Source organism: Lepeophtheirus salmonis, chromosome 5 (assembly GCF_016086655.4).
Source record: "Lepeophtheirus salmonis chromosome 5, UVic_Lsal_1.4, whole genome shotgun sequence".
Classification (NCBI taxonomy): domain Eukaryota; kingdom Metazoa; phylum Arthropoda; class Copepoda; order Siphonostomatoida; family Caligidae; genus Lepeophtheirus; species Lepeophtheirus salmonis.
The window spans coordinates 54,999,127-55,024,854 of NC_052135.2; the positions used below are offsets into that span (position 1 = coordinate 54,999,127).

Consider the following 25,728-nt stretch of genomic DNA (forward strand, 5'->3'; position numbering starts at 1 on the left):
CTGCTGTTTTGTCAACAAAACCCGCAGAATATGCTACAGAGCATTTCCTTTTACCATTTTTAGAGCCCTGTACACCCCTGATTAGAGCTTGTTCATATCCATGTCAGGAATTATGTAATTCGCTTTTTTCTTGTAAAACGACTTCAGGACGTTTACGGACAAGAAGTATTTCCTGAGTGCTCCTGGAGAGTGTCTGAAGTCCTCTCTGCCCTTCAACCGTCAGGAGACATTGTATATCGTCTTCCTCGTGGCCCCAGTCTCCTCCCAGATGGCCTTTTGGGACAACCCCGCACGGATGAGAGCTGCGATCTCTAACCTCTTCTCGTACTGTGTGCTCATGGTGGTGACTAGGAAAATGTTTTTTAGTAATCGACAGCTAATTATACGTTCTACAGCATTGCTCAACAGAGTATCATAAAAAAATTACTCTTAACCTCTCTAAATTAGCATAAAAGAGATGAGTAAATAATAACGGATAGCTCATAATTATCAATATTATTTTTGATTACAGCATTCTTTAGGGAATGAAATACGATTATTATAGTAAATAAAATATTACTTGTAATAGGCATATTTTTTGCTCAGATATTTTTTTATTATATACCGGTAGTTACATAAATACGCGGACAATTTGTGGCAAATAATTAAATGTGTAATAAAATTCGGATGACGTATTTTTTTGAGAATTATATAATAGAGAATTTTTTCTGGTATAAAATTTAATATAATTACTGATTATAACCGCCATCAGCTGCTATGAACCCCTCCAAGCGCCCGCGGAAGACCTTGCGCACATTGATAATGTAATGTTTTTCCATGGTTGCCCATTGTTCCTTGGCACTGGCCTTCAATGAGTCCAAATTTGGGGGGCAGTAGCACAGGCCTTCTTCTCAATTTGCCACCACACACTGTAGTCAAGGGGATTCAAATCAGGTGATTGAGGTGGCCAAATGTTTTTGTTCCAAAATGGCATGTTGGTAGCAAACCAATCCTGAGTCATTCCAGAGGTATGAGTAGGTCTTTCAGATCTTTTCCCTCCTTGACAAGGTTCTGGACCTTGAACACAGTAGTCCTAGATAGTCTAGTGTCCTTGATTATCTCCTTGACAGACCTACCTGTGCGGAGGAGAGTGGCAACCATATGACGTTTGGGCTCGTCATTCATCGTAAACAACTTTGTTTGATGCGAGTAAGGAAAACAAAAGCAAATCCAAAAGATTTACCGAGTTACATGTGCTGTAATTTTTTATTTCCAGTCACGGAACCTCGAGATATAAGCGTTTAAAAATTAGTCCGCTTATTTATGCAACTACCGGTATAGGTTGAATGATAAGACGTATGACTTTGTTCAAAAAAATATATATCCAAATTTTTCATGTCTGTAGGTACTCAAAGTTTTTGTCGTTGTTGTTGATGGTATTAGTCGTTTTTTTAAAATTGGATAAAAACCTAAATTCTAAAGACTACGACATCAGTATCTTGTACCTATATATGTATATTTTTTATATCGCAGAAAAAATTGTATTAGGCTCTAGGCTACACAATAAATGCTTTAAAGATAAATTGGGAAGAAAGAACTTCTTCCCTAATAAGACAAATAATGGCATTCCATAAGATATTTAAGATTTTGAAGGAAAAACAAGAACAATGACGATACAGGTTCTGTTTTTAAGTTTATGAATTGGTTAATTCTAGTATTGCAAGACCATTGAGATAAAACAAAGTATCAAAACAAATACAACATAATCAATATTTATACAAGATCATGTTCGAGGCGACAGGAATGTTGTATGGTTTGACGAAGCAAATCAGAAAAAATAACGGAAAGGTTTCAACTGAGAGTAGTGAAAAGGTTATAAAGAATTATTTTCTTCTAGAGTTATCTATAAATATTAGCAAATAACTTTTTGGTTTAAATCATTTGACCAACCATTTTGGAGATGAAATCTAAAAATAGCTTTTCTTCAGCCCGAATTGGGATATTTTGAACGGTAAACTGGTCCTAAAACATCCAAAACTATTACTACCTGGCCTACAGTGTTAATGAGGTAACTCAATCAATGACACAAAACATCCTGCCTCTGTCGTGATGGTCGGTGTCGTCGCATCTGAGGGCAAAAGAATGCCACATTATAGGTTTCCTTGTGTCCTCTTGATCATGTACAAGGAGATAATGGAGCTCTTAATAATGATGGTATTGACTTGACCAAAATAAAACTATCCTCAAGGCAACTATATTTGGCAGCAGGACTCAGTTCACGGTCACAAAGCCAAGGCAATCCAGCCGTAGTGATTTAATAACTTGGCCTATTTATTTAATTAGATAATAATTGAAGGTGTGTTCAATCACCTTAACTAAACCTCTAATATCTAGTCATAGAAATCATGGATCTTATTTTCTTATCCTTATTATATGAAAAAGTTGTTGAGAAGAGGCTCGGTGAAGAGAAAGCTCGCAAAAATATATGTACACGGTTTGAATGTACCTATTCGTTTATATACATTATTTATTACTTGTGAGGAGTTGGAAATATACCCTTCAAGTGTTGTAAAATCTAAGTATTTTTAGCGTGAAAGTTTTGTCGTTGTTGTTGTTGGGAACATGGAAAGTGTTTTTCTTTTTTTTTAATTTTCTAAGGGTGTTATCATTATTTTACACTTGAAGACAGAGCATCTTTGTATATATTGTCATAACTAGTGTTTTTGCTCATGAATGAAGGAAAGGATTGGTGGGGGAGTTATACGTGTAACTCCATGTTGGATTTCGAGTAGAACCGATGATCGAAAACAAAGCAATTCCTTCATATGTCTTTGCCTGATATAGACTTGGGCTTGTATTTATTTCCTTAATCTCAATGCTAATTTAATTTAATGCCATGACATAAATATCTCTACAACTAACGAAATAACTTCATGAATTCACCATTTCGATTTAATCAAAAAGAGGAATTCAGCCAATGGAAGGAACAATGGCATACTTCACGAGTAAAACATGTTAAGAAACGTCATCTTCAAAACGACATGTTTCAGAAGGAAAAACTTTCTCGAAGGCAAAGAAATATCCTTAATCTAAGAGGAACGTTTTCTTACTTTCTTGGATACTTTTGATGTTTATGTATTTTTTGTTTAAGATTGAAAACACCGTGGTGTTTCATTATATCAAAAGAATCGTAGATAGATGGGATTCATTGTTTTTTGTTTTGTTTTTTTGTATTCAATTTATTATTATATGGCTTTATCTGGATATGATAATTCTATTTAAAGTTATTGTTCTCTATTCTTGACCATTTCTAATTTGAATTCATAAATGAATATATGTGAGGTGTGAACACACAAGCAAGTTAGAATGATTTTTCTCAAAATTGAGCCTGGATTATATTTATATATGTCAAGGAATTCTTGTCAATTTCTATCAAGAAAAATATTCTTAGTAACCCTCTGAAAGTGTCCGAAATTGATATTCAAGATAAAGGAATATAAAATTGATATATTTTATTTGAAGAAAGCCATATCAGGCCAATACAACTATCAATGGTTATACACTATTGGGTATCTTTACTCATTTATATATATATATTTATATAATGTGTGTCTTTTCTTGGATTTTTGTTTCTATGTTGACGCATTAAATATATATTTGCGTAAATTGTTTTTAAAGCTATATCGCAATGAACCAATCAATATCATGGATCTAGGAAAGCTCGCTTACGGAAAATTTGTAAAAGAAAGTTTGTCCTGGGATTACTTGTACTAAGAAAATTCGTATAAGATAAAGCTCACCGGGCGGAAGACTCTCCTTCCTTTATCTTTAATGAAAATAATAATCTTTCTTATGTAATGACTATTGTGTATTGTGTTGTGTTTTGTAATATCAATAAATATAAGATTAAAGAATAATAAACAAACACGACAGCAATTCAGATAGAAAATGTACTAAACACTAAATTATCCGTTATTAATCATCATTGGACTGTATAAATGATGAATTATTCATATTGGAAAAGACTCATGGATGGATAAAAGGAAAAACATCTGATTAGGAAAGAGCAGTGATTTTCATCATTGGTTATATAGGAAATGGGATTGAACATTTGAAATCACTCATAAAAGATGGAGTGTAACAATAATTATTTGGCGGGAAGTTATAATTGAAAGTCTTTGTTCAAGGCAGAGTGGAAGCAAGGATCGGCATCTTGCATATGACTGTGTATTTCCTTCTCTCCCTCCTTTTCAGCTGCTTGTATATGATTCAATGAAACGTCATGAACGCTAAGCTACTCTCCTCCAAAACCCTCTTGAAATTCTTAGGGTTATCGTTATTATTTTCGGGGTTTTTTTTTTTTTTTTTTCACATTCCCCAAATGCAACCAATTAGTACCACTGCTTATAACTCTCCAAACAATCCTCGAAGTTACTCTTTGCCTTTCATGAGCCCCCACACATGCTATTACTTAATACTTGGATGTTCTGTCTTCATTATAATACACTCTTTATATTACCAACTAAAAAAAAATTCTCCCGCGTTAAGATCATTCGTTATTCAGCTCTAAGAATATTGTTATTTCCCTTCTGATAGGTTGTTGAATTAAACCTAGCAGAAATTGTTGCTATGCATTAGCCATTTAGTACCTATGACTCTATTTCTATTTTTAGGTGAAGACATCATTCCTTCTGTTCAAATTTGCATTACGGAAATGAAATAATAATGAATGATTTTAAGGATAATTATATGTGTTGCAGTTCATATATATTTGAGAATATGTTCGTACTTGCAATTAGAGATACGATTTGTAGAACAAATCTATATATTTCTTCATTATAAACAATATTAAATTTAATATACTGAATGATATAAATGTTTCTACCTATCTAGACATAAAATAAATAATATCCAGAATAATACATATGATTGATGAAGACTCTGTGCAATTGAGGGTAGCCTTCAAATGTTTAAAATTATAAATTCAATGTATGCAATTTGTTTAGATGACTCAGTCCTAACACCTAGGTAGATTTTGTAAGGAATTAATAAACAAGCCTAGGATATTATCTTAATTGTATATCACAACCAGGTAACTAGACTTCTACTACGGGGGGAGTACACTTCCAGAACTGAAATCTGATTCACAAGTTTTTCGACAAGACGAAGGGTTTTTATAAATAATATAATTATTTCTTGTTAAAATAGATTTATTTGCAATTTTTTTTTGTTTTTTGATCAAGATTTGCTTTTATTAAAAAAGTTGCGGTGTTATTCGTCATTGCCAGGATTAATTAAGTGAATGCTAACAGACAAAATTTGAACTAACAGTATATTAGAAGATAACTGCCCAATAATTCTTCAATGTTACTCTCGTTTTTTCATGAACACACTCACATGTAGCTACTCAATACTTTTTTCATAAATGTTCCCTCCTCAAGAATGATAGAATAAATAAGAGTTTGAGAAAAAAGAATCATATGATCTAATTTGTACTTTAGTCTCTATAGTCCTCTATGCCTTTTTTTCCCCTACACACGCTTTTTGCTATACCTCATTACATTTTGCATTTGTTATTTTGCCAGGAGTAATTTGGCTTCAGCTAAGAGACAGTTTTTGTTTTAATAACGTAGAAGATAACTCACCAAGACATTCCGTTGTGAGAACAATTACACCTAACTACTCAATACTTATACTAATTCATATGAGGTGTTCTGTCCTGAAGAAAAAGAATAATAATAAGATGACTGATAAGTACTTCAATCTTGCGACAACTTACTCATAAAACAAAGAAAAACAGTGCTGATCATTTACTAAATACAAAATGCCTGCTAGAATTAATTCAATTTTACATACCAACATTTTATTGAAATTTTAACATTTACTGAAAATTCATAGGAATTATGATTTACGTAAGAAAGGAATGGCCAATAGAAACAGCGCTATATATACGATGCTACATACACACGCCTGCAATATGTCAATGGTTTTACTAGATAGTTATTTCATAGAATAAATAAATATATATGGTATACATCAAGGATTACTATATACAATGCACCCAGTGAATGTTTTTTATATCTTTATATTTTCATAAATAAATATAGACAATCTTTTTTTATTGATAGTTTATTGTTCAAAAGGTAATTCGTCCTTTCTTTAACTTTAAAAAAAATTTAATAAATATTTTTTCATTTGTAAAAAAAAGTTTATTTGAAATGAACACCTTCATTACCTTCATTCCCAAAACCAACCCAAAATCAGTTGGTAATTCTTTCAATCTATGAAATTATTTTTCAATAGCTGTTGGGAATTGTTCCTAGGTTATAAGGAAATGATAAAAATTCAACCAATCAACTTTCAGAACACTCAATAGGGGGGAGCAGAAACATTGACAACTGTCAATTAAATACACTGTATATTTTTGTGTTAGTGAGATAACATCGTGTAGAGTAGTAGTCTGGAAATAAAAGATGGAATTAAATTAAAGTAATTGTGCAATCAATGTTATAAGAAATTAAAATGCTATTGTAATTTAAATCTATTTAAGCATGTCATCTGAATAATAATCAGTGAATATTATTCTTTTAAGTCATCAAGATATTGTGAAGTAGTTTTTTTTAATTTCAAGCAGTTAACTCTACATGAGATTGCTAAGCTTTTGGTCTTGTCAAAAAGTGTATATTTGGTTCTGAATAAAGTTACGCCATATGGGCAAAAAGACCAAAAAAAAAAACAACAGATATCTCTTCTAATTTACGAACTCAAAAAGGATAATACTACTTCATTGCTAACCCGATTTTTTTCTGCCCTAGGGGTGCTGAGAGTGCAATAAATTTCTTTATAACTAACTACACAACCTCTTTTAATTTACCCTAATAATAGAATTCACGGAATGAATTCTACAAAGGCAAGGGAAAGTTGTATAAGGTAGGAGGAAAAATGATTTAAGTACCATGTCATCTGTGATATCTCAAAAAAAAAAGTTTTTATAAAGGCAAAGAAAATCTCTTACAGCTAACATGTACGTTCATCACTATGTTTTATAGTCTCAAGAAAACCAAGCATTGCTACCATATGTTTGTTTATCGTCAAATTTTTCAAACTTCTATTTGAAAATTGAGCCTTTAAGAGTATAACAGAACCTCATTTTTTGACACAAAGTTTACAAAGCATTATTGTATCAGCTGTCAGTTTGTTTACTAATCTTCTCTCTTATTAGTAAGGATTGGATTTTGTTAAGGAAAAAACACAGTTTTCAGTTTACAGAAGGAAAAACGTTTGGTGCGTGTACTCATTTTTCATTCTTAAATAAATCGTCGTATTGATAATAGCTATCTTTGATGAAAGAATGCTCGCTTATCTTTGGTGTATTAAAAATGTATTATAATATATACAAGGTTATTCATAAGATTTAAAGGTTTCTATAATTGGCACAAAAAGTTTCAGTGCTTAATCTATCAATCTGTAATTTGATTTGCTAAAACTTAATCCCAGACCAACCCCAACAAAAAAGATAAAAAAGGGTGAGCAAAATAATCCCACATACAGTCATCAGCATCCTTTAAGGAAGGCAATTGAAGCTATTTACCATAAAGGTGACTCGATAAGCCTCAGTAACATTAAATATTTAATCTGGAAGTTTTATAAGACTAGTAGCTGTGATAATATGGTAAGGTTGCCTGCCAATGATCATCAACGACATGGGGGAACATCACAAAGAACAGATTAAATTGTCAACGACTGATGTACGAAATGGTGTCCAAAATTAGAATTTTGGAGCCATTAATGTACATTTTAAGCTACGTTAATCTCAAAATGGAGATATCCTAGTAAATGTTGGAGTTTTGTACGCAAAAGCTCTGCATTGTTTGTAGTGACTATAAAAAATAGGATATGGATCTAAAATTTAATCGCCAAAATAATGTAATTTTTGGCTAAAAATTACCAACAATCCCCCTTGGACGAAAATATTGAGTCAACAACCGATGTTTGGTAGTCTGGTAATTAGTGTGAAGCTCTGGGGATAAACTTCCTTTGATTTTTCTATATGAAGGTATTTTTGTGAAGCAAAAAGACTACATCTCGAAACAATTTGAGCCCTTTGTCTTACTTTGGTTTAAGAAACATTCTCAGATAACAAAAATCGTTTTCCAAGAGGACTAAGCTCAAATTCCTAATGGTCGAAAACCTCAGGAATGAGTGAATGCCATCAAAGAAATGTAGATGGAACTTTCGGAAAAATACATTTATACAGCAGGCAACTTTTTTCACTCTCGTTTATCGGAGGTATTCCCTAACAACAGCAGTTATATGGAATAAGTACGAAATAAAAATAAACACAAAAATATTGTCTAAAACTTTTTTTTATACTTTTTCCAAATAAAATTTTGTTTGATTAACTATTGCGTCAAAATTGTATCTTATTTAAACTCGTTCACTCTTTCTAGATTATTTGTGTACGGAAGCTTCATTTTTTTTATCATTCTTTATTTAGTTTATATATTAAACAGAACATACATATATAAATAAACTGGAACAATTGCCTAACATGTTTATGCATAAACTTAATAATCTATACTTATGGCTCTGTAATAAGTTCAAGTAAGATTCGAAAAATCAATCTTAAATAAAGATAAAAAATAGTAAACATGCAAATTAACAATCACAATAAATATTTCTGAAAAACCCTGTTTAAAATATTTATAAGTTCAGTTCATATTTTGTTAATTACTCATGGAACAATTTGGGGCTTGGAAATTTTGTACAAATGAATTGAAGATAATAATCGAATCTATTTATGAGCACAAAATCCAAAGGGAATCTCAGTTTCTGTCTCAGTTATCTGAATTCTGAAATATATAGGATTCTAGTAATTCGGGACTATTATAGTTCAGAGTCATTTTTTACCCTAAAAACAATCTCTAAATTAAAAGTAGGATAAATAAAACTTATGTCAAAATGTTTTTTTATGATTAATAAGTGTTTTTATTGATTCCGTATATTGTTCTGAACTCAATATATTTCCATTTTTAGGGTGAGAAATGATGAAAACGACACTCTTATTTGACATAGCTTATATTATAGAAAAATATTCCATACATCTAATTTTAAATATATATATTAAAAAAATATGCGTCTCCAAGGATATTTTGTCGATAATAGTCCCCGAATTACTATAATCCCTGATATTTCAGAATGAATGTTTTCCCCCGTATTAGCTAACAATTCCCTAGAATTAAATTATGAAAGACCCCATAATTGGGTAATTGGGTAAAATGACTTTCCTATAATCTTTTAGCTTCTTTCTTTAAATCTTTTTTTTTTTTTTTGAGGAAAGGTTGAGAGATACAATCAAAATAACCTGAAAGTGTATGTATCCTTTTTGCTCCTTGATAATTTATATCTGTCATAATACTTTTTACTTTTACAAATAAACAAACTCAACAATTCGTTACTTAGACATATTAAATTATCCTTTTACACATAATAGAGTAATTTTGAGTATGTATATTAGGGTGGCCCTAAAGGTCAATGTTTACTTTTACTTATTCCATCACCTTCAATTTTTTCTCTAAATAATGAAACTACGTTATGTACAACACGTTTGACTTTAATTAAAATTTTATAACGGCTGAAAAAATTAATTCAATATATCCAATTATTTCTAACTAGTGGTATGTAGTATCATGTATTGTTTTTGTGTCAGTCCTTATTCAGGAATGAACACTGTAGTCCTGTATAGTTCAGCTCAATAAAAATTTCAAAAAACCACAAATGTTCCGAACTTTTTTTTTTTTTTTGGGTTGGCTAACACCCCTCCAGCCATCACCTTGCAGACAGCCCTAATTCTGCATATCAGTCCAAAAAACTCATAAAGTTCGGCCCTTGATGACATTTTTTAACTCTATTTATTCTTTTTTTTATCAGTTGTGGTACTGACAGTCGGAAGGGCAGACAGTCCTAACAATCGATATTCTTAAGGACTGGTCCCAAAGACTTAAAGAACCGTTGTCAAGACTGGATTGGACCAAATAAATAAAGATTGACACAAAACTATCGCATTGCTCTGATTAATTTGGCGTCGACAAACAGACAAACAGTATTATTCTCTAGGAAAATTTTAAGTCTCATATATACGTCATTCAAAATCAAACATTCCCAGAAAAAAATGGTATGTGTTTGTAATGTTTGGCATAAAAGGCACTCCCCTCTATTATCTCTATAAAATTTGGCTCCCATTTCAAGAGTTCCAGTAAATTTTCTATATATGAACCATTTCTCAGGCGTACGTTAGCAAATAATTCCTAAAAGTATTGACACATCCACTAATGTCCATTCTCATTCTCCACCGCTTTAAATATTCCTTAAAATAATCCAAAGTTGGAGTTTTCGAGCACTTTCTAATTAAGGACAATGGCACCATTGAAGTCTTCTTTCTGTAGAGAGTAATTGGGTGCTTTACACTTTTTTCCATTCAAGATGGAGCAATAATAGCTCAGTGCAATTTGATTAGTAAGAGTTGGGGATATTGCAGCATCAGCAACAATGTCCAAACCTTTATTCATCACATCCAATGGATAAATACATTCCAGTATTGGCATCTCCACCTCCAACTATTTTTCAAAGATTTTGATGACTTCTTTGGAGCCTTCACAAAATAAATTTAATTTTGATGACTACATACTTAGTTACTTCAAAAAATTTGCCAATCCAGTACAAGGGTATGTAGAGAAATCAGCACCCCATTATATGGAAAATTTTCTGAGATGATCACTCCATAAATGACCTCTGAACAAAAGTTGCCCGATCCAATACAGATTAAGGCCCCTCTAAACAGACAAAAGTCAGCCATATTTTTTAAATTCATGTAGTTTTTTAAGCATACGTTTTTTCTTTCTTTTTAAAGTTAAAAGAGGAGCTCTCAACTTTCAAAATACAGTGCAAAGTATCTGAGTAAAAAGGGGTTACACGTAATAGATGGATTACCTTTGGAATAAAATATGTACTCTAAGCTATTTTTTTATCCCACATACTTAGGGCGAACAGTATAATTAAGAATAAAATAATAATAATAAAAGTTTGAGGAAAAAAAAGGTTGTGGGTGGAGAACATAAGCTCATTGCTAAATCTAATCTAAATTCACATTCATTTTTTCTTATATAAAGTACTGTTTTTTTTGTTTTTTTTTATATGAGTTGGCCTGAACGCCTGCGAGATTTCATTCATTTTTACACAAAGTTCTAATACAAGTCCATACAAATACTAATGTAATACAATAAATATGTTCCCCCTTGACACAAAAGCAAGGTAAAATAATTTTCCTCAAAATTGAGTGTGGATTAAATTTGTATTCTTCCACAAAGTCAATTTTTATCAACAAATTATTTTGAATAACCCTTTGTGTGTGTCGCAAATTGTACTTAAAATAGCCAAAATTGATCGTTTCAACAAAATAGCCATAAATGTTTACTTATTTTACCTAAAAGGGATCATACGGGGTCAATTTAAGGGGGGTTTTTTTCAATATGACGCACACGCTCGATTGTATTGTTATCTCTTAGATACAGTATTTACATTCAAAATTGACTTACTTTCAACGTAAATATATATAGAGAAACAGACTTTGCTTTATTAATATAGATGTAGATGACATAAAGTTATCTACAAATCCGAAAAATCTAAAAATGTATAATATGACAAATTTCTTTATTTTAGATATCCATTCTGGACGCACAATAATTCTCGACTGGACCGACCAAACGCAATAATGTACCAAAAATGTTTGTAGTATAGACTCACACCTTTACAACGTCAAGTCGTATAATCCCATATGACTAATAACGAAAAAGATATACAGTATGTCCAAAAATTTATGGTTTTCTTTTTTTTTTTAATCCTGAAATAACCTAAACAAAGGATTATTTTTGACAAAAAACTTTATTTACTTCCCAATATGACAATCTCCAAGCTTAATATATTTTTTATACGTTTTGGCATCGCTTCATACAGATTATTCAAAGTATCTGGAGAAATTTTTTCCCAGTTTTTTTTCAATTCATCCTCTGAAGTTGCGCATTTTCATTGAGTTCCCTCTGGACAAAAGCTCACAAATTTTCAATGGTAGACATATCAGGACTGTTGTAGGAATCCAAGTTGTCGGAACACCACTTTTTTTCACCACTTAGTTATTTGCATGTAAATATTTAATAGGCATATTTTAGCCCATTTTAGAATATGACATAAGATGCTTTAAGATTCTTAACTATGGTTTATTATTTTTATTTGATTTAAATGACTTATATAAGCCTCATATAGCCTCTTTTTAGCAAAATATATCAATTTCTCATTCTTATATTGTGAACGTCAGTTGTTGCTACTATAAGTGTCATTTATATCGCCTCCATAGCATTAGTAAGATTATTATTTGGTTGATAATCAACCAAATTTCATTTATGCTGACCAAGAAATTTTTTTAAAACTATAAAATGGATATTTTTAATACCATTGACGATAATTTGTGTAAGAATACATAAGAACGTATCATACACTCAATTTTGAGGAAAATCATTCTAGCTTGTTTTTGTATTTATGAGAGACATACTTATTGCAATAATTTATTTACTAAACAAACCATCATTATTTGGTGCACAGGTCTCTTCTTGGAAATGGCTTCATTTCAATTTATTACACGTTTTATTTGTGTTAATGAACTGGGATTTTATATACTTCATGTTTTACGTATATATTCAAATCTGTTTAATATAAATTTGTCTGCTGGAACTTTTTAGTAGAAATGCATTTTTAATCATGGTTTGGAAAATTATATATATGTGTTCGCTTTTGAGAGGTTCTTGTATTTTTTGTTATTGTTTATTTAATTTAAGGTAAATGTGTTGCTACTAATTTAATATCAGGTTAAATTCTATGTATCACACTCAACTTTATCAAAATTAATTATTAAATTTTTAGTTCCTAAAATTCGTTAAAATAATTAATATTTCAAAAACTATATTAATATATAAAAAAAAGGTTTTTGAAGCATTTTAGTTGATATTTACGAGTGCAAAAAGGGCGAAATAGTTAAAAAAGTATTAAAATTTTAAATGAAGACTTTTTATCCTGGAATAAAATAACTTTAATATTTGAAGTAACGTTTTATACCATTTCGTTAAATACATACAAAAATGTTCATTGATGAAGGGTTAAAACTAAAAACGTCAGGAAATGTTGATAAATTTATAGTTTTTTTGTCAAAAGTTCTGGAGCCAGCTCTGAATGTAGCTCAAATATTATAATTTTAGTCCTGTGAATATATTTTACGACTACGGGTATTAGCTGGCATTGCCCGGAGTTATTAGGTGTCGGCAAACAATATAGTAAATTACTAACTCCCCAAAAATCTATGATGATGGCCAGGGCGACCTTTTCTGGATCCAGTTTTTCCATTGTACGGATATGAACTTATTCAGGACGAATGATACATGGAACATGCCTCATACTCAATCTTCACCCAGAGATAGAAATCTCACGTGGTCAGGTCCAGGAGGTTTGCAAGCTAAAAATCCGGGATAAAAAAGTAAGAAGTTTTCCACTGGATCTGCTCAAGATCGCCCGGGCCTCCCAAAGCTTCTGGCGCCTTGTGACCGAAGTAATCAAGAGAAACGGATTTCATTATAAATAATTGGATGACATTACATGTAGCTTTCAAACAATATAAAATTAATGGTTCTAACCCATTGTGTTCGTAAAATCTAAAAACATTTAAAGATTTTCCAAATTTATCTGGACCACTCTGTATATTAAACTCCCTTTCTTTATACTGTATTGGTATATAATATACATCAGGGGGCACTTTATACAGTACATACATCCTGTATACACTCTGGATGTTAAACAACTGGGAGACATACATTGACTACATTCTTATGTATTATATCAGATATACCGTCATTTGGTTCAAAGATTCATACATATACCCATAACTTTGCCTCATTAGTATACATACAGATGAGCTGATTAGGAGGGTGTGAGAATGAAAATAAAAACATTTATTTTTTAAGTATACCTTAATAAGAGCCACTCTAATGCAGCACACTGTAATACATATTTACTTTTAGGTACGTAGCATCATGATTAAGATAAAAATACGTTTAAAAATATGTAGTTCATTCATTACACTTCTCCACCAACGTTTTTTTGTTTTTTTTTTTCATATCAGTTAAATATGTTTTGTTTTACAGGGAAATCATCACATAATTTGTTAATATCCATGAATTTTGTTATAAACACCATTAACACATTTACTCTGACCTTATGTAGAAATATGAAGATACGTTTTTGTGTTACCTGTGAATTATTATTGTGATAGTGTAAACAGACACACTTTCTGTTTCTCAATTAATAATAATATGTAGGGAACACCCGGGGAAGGTTAGAAAACAAATTGTTTTTGGCTTGTTTAGTCGGAGTTAATTTGAGTTAGATTTTATACCAGCAAGCCAAAATATGTCTACTATTGTTTGAATATATTGAGAGATTGCAATATTTTTTCTACTAATTGGACTGGAATCCAACTCGTCCAATGTTGCAACTGTCCCTGTGGTCAGGGACTAACTAGTATATATAACTAGACCTTTTAGAATGTTGTACAGACCCCTCCGTGGAAAATGCCACACTTTTTAGATGATGTGCATTTGTTCTATTTCGATGTTTAACCCTTATAGCTTATTGTAAACAATTGTCTAAAGAAACTATAAACAAAATTATCAAAGTCAACACAAAAAGAAGATCGTCATAACCAAAAACATGAAGCAACGCAGAGCTGCAATTCTGGAGCTATCTGCGAGTGGAAAATGACTATCAAAGATATTTAAAGTGCTGGGAAGTAACCGCTCTACTGTGCACCAGTTGACCATGAAATGCACAGCAAAAGCTTCCAATCAAGACCAAAAGTATTGGCCGAGACAGTTAAAGGCACCATTGAAGGCAAACGAGGTAAGCTGACCGTCAATGGCCTTACTTGTGAATTTGAGAACAACAGACCATTATGCACCACTTGGTGAAGCAAGACTTAAACCGTAATGCTTACTACAGAACTCCTCGTAAGGATTTGTAGCCTTTTGATCAAGTAAAGTGTGTGATCTAGTTCCGCATCAGACTGGAACTAGTCATTAAGGCAAAAGGCAGTTATATTGATTGAGAATGTAAATTAGGTATCCCTTGATCGTATTTACAAATTAAATTTTCCAAGTTGGATGATAATTTTTGAAATATAATCATTTCTTAAATTTTCAAAAAGTGTAGCATTTTAGAGGAAGGAGCATGTAGAGTTAGCATTCAATGTGCTTTTGTTAAAACCAGCGATGTTAATCGGTAGCATGTTGGGTATGTTAAAAAACTTCCAAAATCAACATGATAACCCTAAAAATAGGAAATTTTTTTGAAAGCAGCTTAGCTGTCATGATGTTTAATTAGATCAGCTATAAGCAGTTCAAACGAGTGGGAGAAAGCAATGAATAAGTACATTAGAGGAATTACTCCGATAACTGTTGTGTCTGACAGGATGAAGTAGACGCAACCATTAAAAGAGATCCAGAACGACCCATAGAATAACAGAGAGATGTGACGGAATATATATATAAGTATATCAAAAAAGGATTAAAGATGTCACACTATCCTGACATTGACAGTTATGTGAAGGTATTTATAGTGAAAGATGTATGTAGAGTATTCAATAAAGACATACACATGCACGAATTAAATAATGCCAACAAATAGTAGAAGAAGGGGGAGAGGAGATCCATTGGATCATGGAACATCGAATACACTACAGTATCGATCCTCAATTCTACTCTGAGTCCAACAAGGACTCCAATAAGCATATGAAAATGTTCAATGAAGTTTTATTAAAATATCAATGATATCTTATAGATAGTAGAAAAATAAGTTCACAGGCAGCATTATTAAAAAAAATCTCTTTTTGGAGTTTGTCAACTAAAAAAAACAACACGTACGAGCTACAAAATGTAACCGATTAGCATCACTAATTATAGCAGACTTAGAACCAATAAGATTTATATTATTGATCACTGATGAATATTATAGATTGGAGAAATTCACTCTCAAAATTATAGTCAGGGCCTTCCTTGGGATATAAACATGCCCTCGGTGTAAAATGTAAATATACAGTGTGTAACACGGAAATCCTGCCCTTTATTTTTGCAGATTTTTGCCGCATTTATTATGATGTAATTGCACAATCCGTTTTTGTAGTATAACATACATATAAACGTTTCATCGCCATGGAGTCAACAACAGAAAATTTCAAGCTTATTTCATTTTCATAGGCAGAGTGGAGGGGTGCTTTTGTGATGATTTTGATGAACAACAATCTGAATATTTGCAATGCTGAGGTCTCAAGGATGACAGGGACCAATAGAAGAATGTTTTCGTAGTTGAAAAAGGCCTGTTGAAGACCAAGAACCCCAGGGGAGTGATTAAAAACAAGAGGTACCCGATGGATTATTTCGACTGGACTTACCTAGATTCAGAGGTAAACAGAGGTCATCACACCACCGACAAGACCCTGATGGAGTCCATCGTCCTGGAATGTAGTAATTTACACTAGACTCTATTTTCCTGGGCCTTTACGCGGTTCAGGATCCTAATCGAGTCCATTATTAAGGCCAACGGAGGCTATTTTGAGTGAGATATATTTTTGATGATTCTATCTTAAATTAAAGTAGATAGATCAACAGCACCCGGATTTAATCGTTTTAACCAGTATCTAATAATAATGAAGAATATACAATGCAAGGAAAATTCGAGCACTTGTTGCAACTGTCCATTTTTTATTGATTGGGATAATATCTTGACTTTCACAACTCACAGTGTGAGTTTTGAATTTTGATCAAGTTAATTCAACTGATAGCAAAAGAATCAATAATTCTAATGAATAAATTAAAATTAATTACTATTGAAAAACTAACTGCATTAAAAAAATAGTTGTTTCACTTCGCTAAAATAGTTTTATCCAATATCTAAAAAAAAATAGTCGGAAATTATTGATTTTTTTAACGATAATTTTCATGATATTATACAGTTATGATGTAAATGTTATATCTCGAGCTTTTTAATGCTCCATACAAATAGACTGTTGCAACCCTCCTCGGCCTTCCCTACTTATTGTTTTGAGTGTTGTCCACGTCATTCAAAAAAACCTATTTACCTTCGACTCAATGTGTATGTAAACATCAAATATGACAAATTAATTATGTATATATGTACATATTTTATTTCTGAATGTATAAACCAAAAATGACCTTACCTTAAGTATGTATATTGTTTGTGGAAAAAAAAATGTATATTAGAAGACAGAAAATTAATTCAGCAACTCATTTCTATTCTTTCAAATCACTAATTATTCAGAACGTATTAACCAGGGGTGCCCACCTATTTGAAAGTCACTAAGAGAATGATGCTGTTTAAAAACTTTTCCCCCTCTTCCAAATTTCCTCTTTTTTTTATTTCACTTTTTCTTTTTACAACGAACTGTTGTTCAACTCCGAGGAAAGTTCTCCTATTCGACGCTTTGTATACCTTTTTCAAATGTAGTAGTATGCGTAACAACTGGAAACATACTCACAGCAGCACGTAGTTAAAGAGTAAGTCACTTTATTCCCCGAAAAATGAATATAAAAGAAAATGTAAATTTTGTACGTTAAAATATTTTCAATTATTTGAAAAAAAAAAATGAAACACATTTTGAAAAAAATAAAAAACTCAAAATATAGTATTTTCTTGCTCAAGAACAATAACATCTTGGCCCAAAAGTGACACCTGCCACACATATATAACACATTTCCCAATAAAAGGCTTAACCTCAGGAGGATTTATTTCTTTAAAATGATGTACCATATATTGAGTCAAAAATCATGTATTCAAAATGCTTTTAACATAATCATTTTTTATATTTATAGGCAGAGTTGAAGATAATATGATATTCTGGCGGAATGCGAAAAAAAAAGAAACCGAAAATGATCGTAGACAATTTAAAGAATGTTTGTGAGGAGAGCACCTTAGCTTTCATGGCGTTTTATTAAATCAGCTGCAAGCAGTCATGAGAGGAAGTAAACCAACAAATCCCACACTGTATCTTGTAAGGAAATAGACAATAATTACCCCGATGTCACTCCTTAATTATCTTCTTATTCCAACAATGGTATACAATTAAAATAACTCTCCAACAAATCCTCAGCTCCACTCTCAGTCTTTCATGAACATACTCACAAGTAATAACTTGATACGGAGAAGTACTGATGAAAATAATGTGTATAATGAGCATGTTGATAAAAAGAAACGGAAAATCAACATGGTAACCCAGACAGTTTGAAGAATTTTTTGGAGATCAGCTAAGATCAGCTGTGACAAGGAAGGAGGGGCAAAGGGAATAAACAAGGATATTGGTAAGATTACTCCCATTTCGATCCCAAATTCTACTATGAGTCCAACAAGTACTTACAATTATATTTCCTCAACAAATCCTTAGGGTTACACTCTGTCTTTTATGAGCGCAAACGAAATGTTCAATTCGGCTTTGAATATAATTGAATCTATTTAGGGAAGGATATTTGATACTCTGGAAGTCAAACATAATGACAACTGCTTAAGATTACCAATTCCGAAAAAAAACAGGGCAGCTAAAAAATTCACAAAATTTACATCAGTACTTAGATGTTCTCTCTTCAAGTATAAATTAATTGTGATAACAATTTTAGAAAATAAAAATGGAGTAACTTAGCTCAATGGATGGGGCGATGTGTCTAAATGGACTAAATACACTCTTGAGAAATTATTCGCTAGAACTTAATGTGAGTAGATTTGCTCACATAAAATAAAATAGACTTTATGTATATGGACTTCCTAGACCATTCCTAGGTTGGATGGAGTAATTGTAATACTATAATACTTAAACTTTATCAGTAAAACTACATCTGACCAATTATAGGGACATTAAAGAGGGGAACACTTTTTGAGTACAAACTAGAAAAAAATATCGCATGTATTACAATTATATTTCATACAACTATCTTCATAGAGTTCAACATAATAATAACCCTACAAGAAATCTCAAAAATTGTAAGAACCATTATGAGATGGTTAAAAAATATACTCCTTAAGTAAAGCTATTGAATTCAATTATGATAATTGAAAGTCATACTTATAGAAAATATGAACAGAAATTAACGTGGTCATCCTGACAATCTGAGGATTGTTTGTTTGTTTGACCTTAGCTGTCATAACGTTTAATTAAATTAGGTCCTAGCATCTATAAGATGAAATAAACATACACAAACCCTACTCCATATCTAGCAATGATAATGGCAGGAGTTAGACCGATGTCGGTCCTCAATTCAGCTCTAGGTCAAAGATGGACGTGCATTCATAGCTCCCAACAGCTTCTCAATGTTATTCTTTGTCTATTGTTACGCAAATGTGATTAATTTATGCTTTAATGTTCTATTTTCAAAATAAAAGAATAAGGATGACAGCTTTGGAAAAATAAAAATGCAGTTAAGGTAACGACTACAAAAAGCCTTGCGCTCGTCTAAGGTCACATTTTACTCCTAAGAAAAAAGTTTGCAGACAATTTGCAGAAATCAGAGTTAATTTTATTAGCAATTATCTTAGAGGCTTATGATTTTGGATGTGAACTTTGTGGATATCTTTGTAAGCATGCATTTAAAAAAAAAGTATAATTTGGTCACCTGCATGGCATTTATTCTCTTATTTACTATTTCCCACTATTCTAAAATTCAAACGTATTAGCGAGCATAAAAAATTATAATTTTTACAGTTATTTCTGTCAGCACTTATAGAGTTTATCCAAGTTAGCAACAAATACTGTTCTTTTTGATTCACGCTCAAGAAGATTTAGATAATTGTTAATTAACTAAATTGTGGTGAGTGTGAATTTAAAAAAAAAAGTATATGCTGGTAAGAACAAAATATGATTGTTCTTATTATTGACTCCTCATAATTTGTAATAATTTGAATAATAATCATGGACACAAATAAGATATTCAAGTATCTAAACAGTAAAATAAAAACTACATATAATGATAAATTTCAAAGTTTGAATAACGACTATGATTATTTCCCTTGATCTCCATGTCTAGATATCAATGATAATATTTAGTATACCTTTTTATTAGAATTTGTTATATCACATTAAATATGATAAATTTTGATATGTTTAATTTATAATTTCTTTTTTATATGTTTGGATCAGTTTATTTGAAATATGAATTTAAAAAAAAAAGGATTGTAAAAGAATTATAGATTAAGAGCAAGATAGAGACCTGTCCATGAAAGTCTACATGAATTTGTGAATATTATATATTAATTACACTATCTAACAAAATCATACTTTTTTTATGCACAAGAACAGCATATGCTCAACTTAGTACAGTTTGATTCCTTGATTCCAAATATGGCCTTATTTTTTTCTGTAATAGCCTCGTGGTCTTCAGAAATAGGCCATATGTTTTTTGTTATTTTTAACTATTTTTAAAGGGTTTAAAGCTGTTTTAAGCCCTCGGTGATGAAGGTAGGGATAAGTTATGTTAATATATTTTAAAGCCGAGTGTTAAAAAAATTTCAAATGTCTGCATCATACTTTTAACTAGAATGATCTTTGTTCAAAGTGGAAAATGGATGTTTTTTTATTCAGAGGCTCATAGCCTCAAGACAAATAGATTCAAAAAGTTTAAAAGTATTGCATTAGATAGCTAAAAGTATGAACTTTAATTTTTTTAAAAGAGCCTCTCCAAAAACGCTCTATATTGTTGAGAAAGAAACCAAGAGAGAAAAAAAGAAAATATATATTATACAATTTATTATAGCATTAAGTCTCATGTCTCAAACTGTATAAATAAATTATTTCAAACTTCATGGACGCAACATGACTCGTAGCATATCCATAGTGAGTGAGGGATTCCAAAAAACGTACAGACAAGGGAGTCCTCCTAGCAAATCCTTTTTCTTTTTCTCCATCTTTGTTACTATCTCTTTTCTTCTTCTCTGTCTTTGTTTCTATCTCTTCAAGATGGGGCATACGAATACTTATGCACTTTTATTATGAGATCAATTCAAAAATTAGTTTTTCCCTTGAAATATTGTCGTGGTCTTATCTCAAATTGACAACGATATAAAGCGTTTTTGGAGAGTCTCTTTTTTTTAAATTAAAGATCATACTTCCAGCTATCTAATGCAATATATTCGTTTTGAAGCTATGAGCCTCTGAATAAAAAGCACCTATTTTCCACTTTAAACAAAGATCAATTGAGTATGATGCAGACATTTTAAAAATGGTCCTAGAATTTTTTAACATTCGGCTTTAAAATATGTTATATGATTTATCCCTATCTTCAACACGGAGGACTTAAAACAGATTTGAAGCTTAAAAATAGCCAAAAAAAATATATATATATGGCCTTTTTCTGAAGCCCACGAGGCTATGAGAGAAAATTTAAGGCAATATGTGGAATCAGAGGATCAAACTGTACTAGGCTGAGCATATACTGTTTTTGTACTATTTTTGTTGTTGGACAGTGTTATTATTTATCTACATACTTTATTAACTTATCACAATCATAGATAGTACTGTGCTCGCTTTGACCTTCACTTGTGCATCCTTCCCTGTGCCTCGGGAGTAAATTGTCTTTCAATCTTATGTGTTTATATCACAAGAGTATATTTTGATTATGTGTAAATCAACTTGTTTCTTTGTGACAATTAACCATATTCCTATTACTGTGAGGATTTTGGATCTTAACAAATGGAAGAAAAACATAGTTTCAAGAACCTTCTTTATTAAAACACCCTTTATAGTGATTGATAAATAGTAAATACAAGAACCCGATTGATATGTAGAGTTGTCGAGCTTTGAGGATTCAATAGAATCAGAAGATCTTCACAGTTTAAGGTTTAAAATTGGAATTTAATTTACTTATATACATAGCACAAACTATAATTGTTATTTAAGAGTTAATTTCAATCTTATAAAAACTCAGAAATTATATTTCTAGGATGGGATATTGAACATCGGTGACACTGAAATTTCAATAATTCCTTAAAGAGCAAATGAAAATAGATGATATTGATTTTTGTTTTTCTAAATATAAATTATAGAGAAAAAATTGGTCAAGATTTTATATAATTATCTTAACGTGTGTACTAAGTGGGTCTGTTAATTCAACTTTCTGTTGTGTATTGATAGAAAAAAAAATATGTTTGAAAAGTTTCATTCTTCAAAGACCATTTGAAAATGACGTTTTTAAATTGAATTGATCTATATGTATTGTTTCATATATTCCTAAATCAATTTAGAGAAAATCAACAGCCACAAATTACCTGACAATCCCAACAAGACTTTTGGTATCCTATTCATATTTTGAGTAAAATAATCAAGTATCAAGATAAAGATACATAATGCAACACAACGGTAAACCCCAATACTAAATTAATATAAATAGATTCCATAATTTATTGTTAATACTAGGATCAAAATATTGGTCATAGCATATGTATATATATGTACACTGTTTTTTAATGCCATAGTATTGGCTCATGGCAGTCGACAGGAAATTGATACTATTATTATTATTTTTGGCAAAGACCGATTAAAATTTATGTATTACAATTTGCTATTTCCAAAAAGATTGTCTTACTATATAAATTGCAAAGAATTGAGGCTCGCTATGGCCCCACTTTTGGCATGGACCATGTCGTACAAATTACTTCATGTGTCATAGAATATATATAATTTATCATTGGCACCATAAATACATAGATATATATATTAGATATTATATATACATTAAGAAAGAAAATTCTAGTAAAATTTGATATTAACATCACTCCCTATTATTATTTTCTTAATGTACATGTCAAGTTTAAATATTGCACTATAATAAAAAAATTTATTCAATCAGATTTTTTCAAGTACATATATCTAAATATATTAAAACATGATCCTTCCTTGAACTAGAACTGTACACAGCCATATAAAAATATCAAAACGACTCTGTTGGCTATTCAAATGAAACAAGAATTGGAAGTGTAATAGATGATATTTTTTTATACAATTATATACTTAATTCAGAGGCGTTCACGGTATTATATATATATTTTTTTTTTTTTTGAGGGGGGAGGGGCTTGGTTTTTGGAATTTTTTGAATAAAAAAAAAATTTTAGAACAAATTTTGAAAAATTAAATTTCAAATAATAAATTGTTTGAAAAAAGAAATTCGAAAATCCACAATTGTTTATAAGAATTTAATTTTTTTGGAACAGAACTTCAAATTTTAAATTTTTTGTACAAACATTCAAAAAAGTAAATTTTGTAGAAAAAAATTCACAATTCCATTGCTTTTCACAAAAAAAATAGATTTTAGGAAAAAAAAATTCAAAAATCCATTGCTCTTCTCAAAAAATTATTTTTTTAAGACTAAAATTTGTAGATTTTAATTTTTTGGAAAAAATTTAATTAGATTTAAAATATTAAATTTTCTAGTAAAAAGTTAAAAAAAAATTATTTTGGGGGAGGCATACAGCCACTCCAGCCCACCCCTTCATGCACCCCTTGTATTATGGTGACTCTGACAAGTAAGATATATATTTATCTTCTGTTACCAGTGATACTTGCATTCCGTACAAAGGAGTACTAAATGTTTTTTTAAGTATTAATGAACATAAATTGCAATTGATATAATAAAATAATAAATAAAGAAGGAAATATAATTACTTCACTAATGATATACAGGGTCCACTTAAAGTTCTGTTAACTTAACTTTTTATTATAAAATTATATGTTAGGTTGCAAGATATTATGTTTAAATTCTAGTTGCGTCGACACTAGATAAAAAAAACAGTATAAAATCAGCACAATGGAGTACCTGAAGGGAAAATCTCGACCAGCCATCTCGAGGAACCTAAAGAGCCTGGAGATCAACCCCATGTTCATCAAGAGAACCATTGAGAGGTACGAGGAGAGTCAATCTATCTCGGGCAGGTCCAGATCAGGTCGACCAAGGTCAAAATGGACGCCCGGAGTCCTCAAGGGAAGGATTGCAGGAAATCCTAGGGAACCTCACCAAGATAGCCAAGGATTTCAACAAGGGTGCAAAAACAATGAGAAACCTTATCCAAGATTACGTTAGAATGTATCCCTACCAATTGAAGGGGCAACAGCACCTGTAAAATAAGGTCAAGGCTAAAATACTTGAGAGAAGCTGCGTCGTTCTTCAGAAGCTGAGGACTGGCACGGCTCCCAAAATTGTGATCAGTGATGAGAGGATTTTCACTGTGGAACTAGCTTTTGACCCCCAAAATGATCGGATTCGGGCCAAAAAAGTGAGTTGGGTGACCATGGAGTCAAGAGAGTGCAGAAGCCACAGTCTGTGATAGTTTGGGCGGCCGTGAATGAAACAGGGGCGTTCCCCTTGGTGCTGGCCAGGACCTAAGGAGTACATTAGTACCACTCCTGGAGGAGGGTCTTGTTCCCTGGGCCCAACAGCACTTCCAGAATGAGTCATAGACCCTCGAACAGGATGGTGCCCCCTCCCACACATCGAAAGAGACGCATTGGTAGCAGTGTTGTCCCTCGTAGGGAATTTAATCTGTCCTAGGGATAAGCTATATTATTGAAGGAAAAGAATTCCCTACGCTAATCCGTACGTAGGGATATTTTATCTTTACTTTTTCTTTAGTAACTAGGAAAGTGAATTCCCACACAACTTTGTAGGGTAAACAAACTTCATAAATCATAACATAACTATGAAAGGGAAGAGTTTAAACGGAGTGGCTCGGTAGTTTTGGTCTATCGGTGATTTATATGGATATATTTGACAGAACATTCGTATAATGGATTTTTATCCACCCAATGTTTCAATGAATAAATATCTTCTCATTTTAATATCTTAGGAATACGCTTTGATGTTCAGGGATCTTGACCCTTCGAAGCATTATTGGCCCTCATCTCCTTTAAAGGGCGGATCATTTATTGTGTACATACATTTTAACATAAATTCCCAATATAATTACTTCCAATCTCGTAGATAATCACTTCAAAAATAAATCATTCGCTCAAGGTTTTTTATGGAATCGTCTTATACTGATGAATTTCTATATAGAGCAAGAATAATAAAATAATAGGCCCGATTAGGAACCCAGGGAGTTCTCTTTCTATACAAAAGCTACTTGATTGAAAATTTCCAATATCTTAATCATAAATTCACCTCCATTTTGTATTCTACTCTTTTGAAGGAGCCCTAATGTGCCCTTAATATAAATAACAAACAAATTATTAATTTCTAACACAATGGTAAGTGGTATGAATTAGTGGAAACGTTTATTGTAAAGTTAAGTCATATTAGAGGGAAGAATTTGAATAGAGTTACTCGGTACTTCTAGTTTATCCCAGTTGTAGATTGATTTTTCTTCGGTAAATTAGAATATGGGTATCTGCATGCACTCATTGTTCTAATGAATTCATTAATTTTCAATTTTATATCCTAGACACTCGTCTCCCACCTTAAATTTGATGAACAAGGTTTGGAGGAAGATATCATGGTTCAATCTTTAGATATCATCTTCTTTAATGGAAACATGATTCATTTTTAATGAAGATACAAATTAACGTCAAGAATCGTGATAATAACTTTTAATCTGTCTCAAGAATCAATA

General features: G+C 31.4%; 1 protein-coding gene across 1 annotated transcript in view; it reads right to left on the reverse strand.

The window, feature by feature from the left end:
• LOC121118740 (TWiK family of potassium channels protein 7) overlaps positions 1 to 17,463 on the reverse strand; it is a 218,981-nt gene extending 201,518 nt beyond the window's left edge. Inside the window, exon 1 of the mRNA XM_040713324.2 lies at positions 17,309 to 17,463. The gene's annotated coding sequence lies outside the window, so the exon portion shown is untranslated. The remainder of the gene's footprint in view (positions 1 to 17,308) is intronic.
• Positions 17,464 to 25,728: the final 8,265 nt, after the last annotated feature.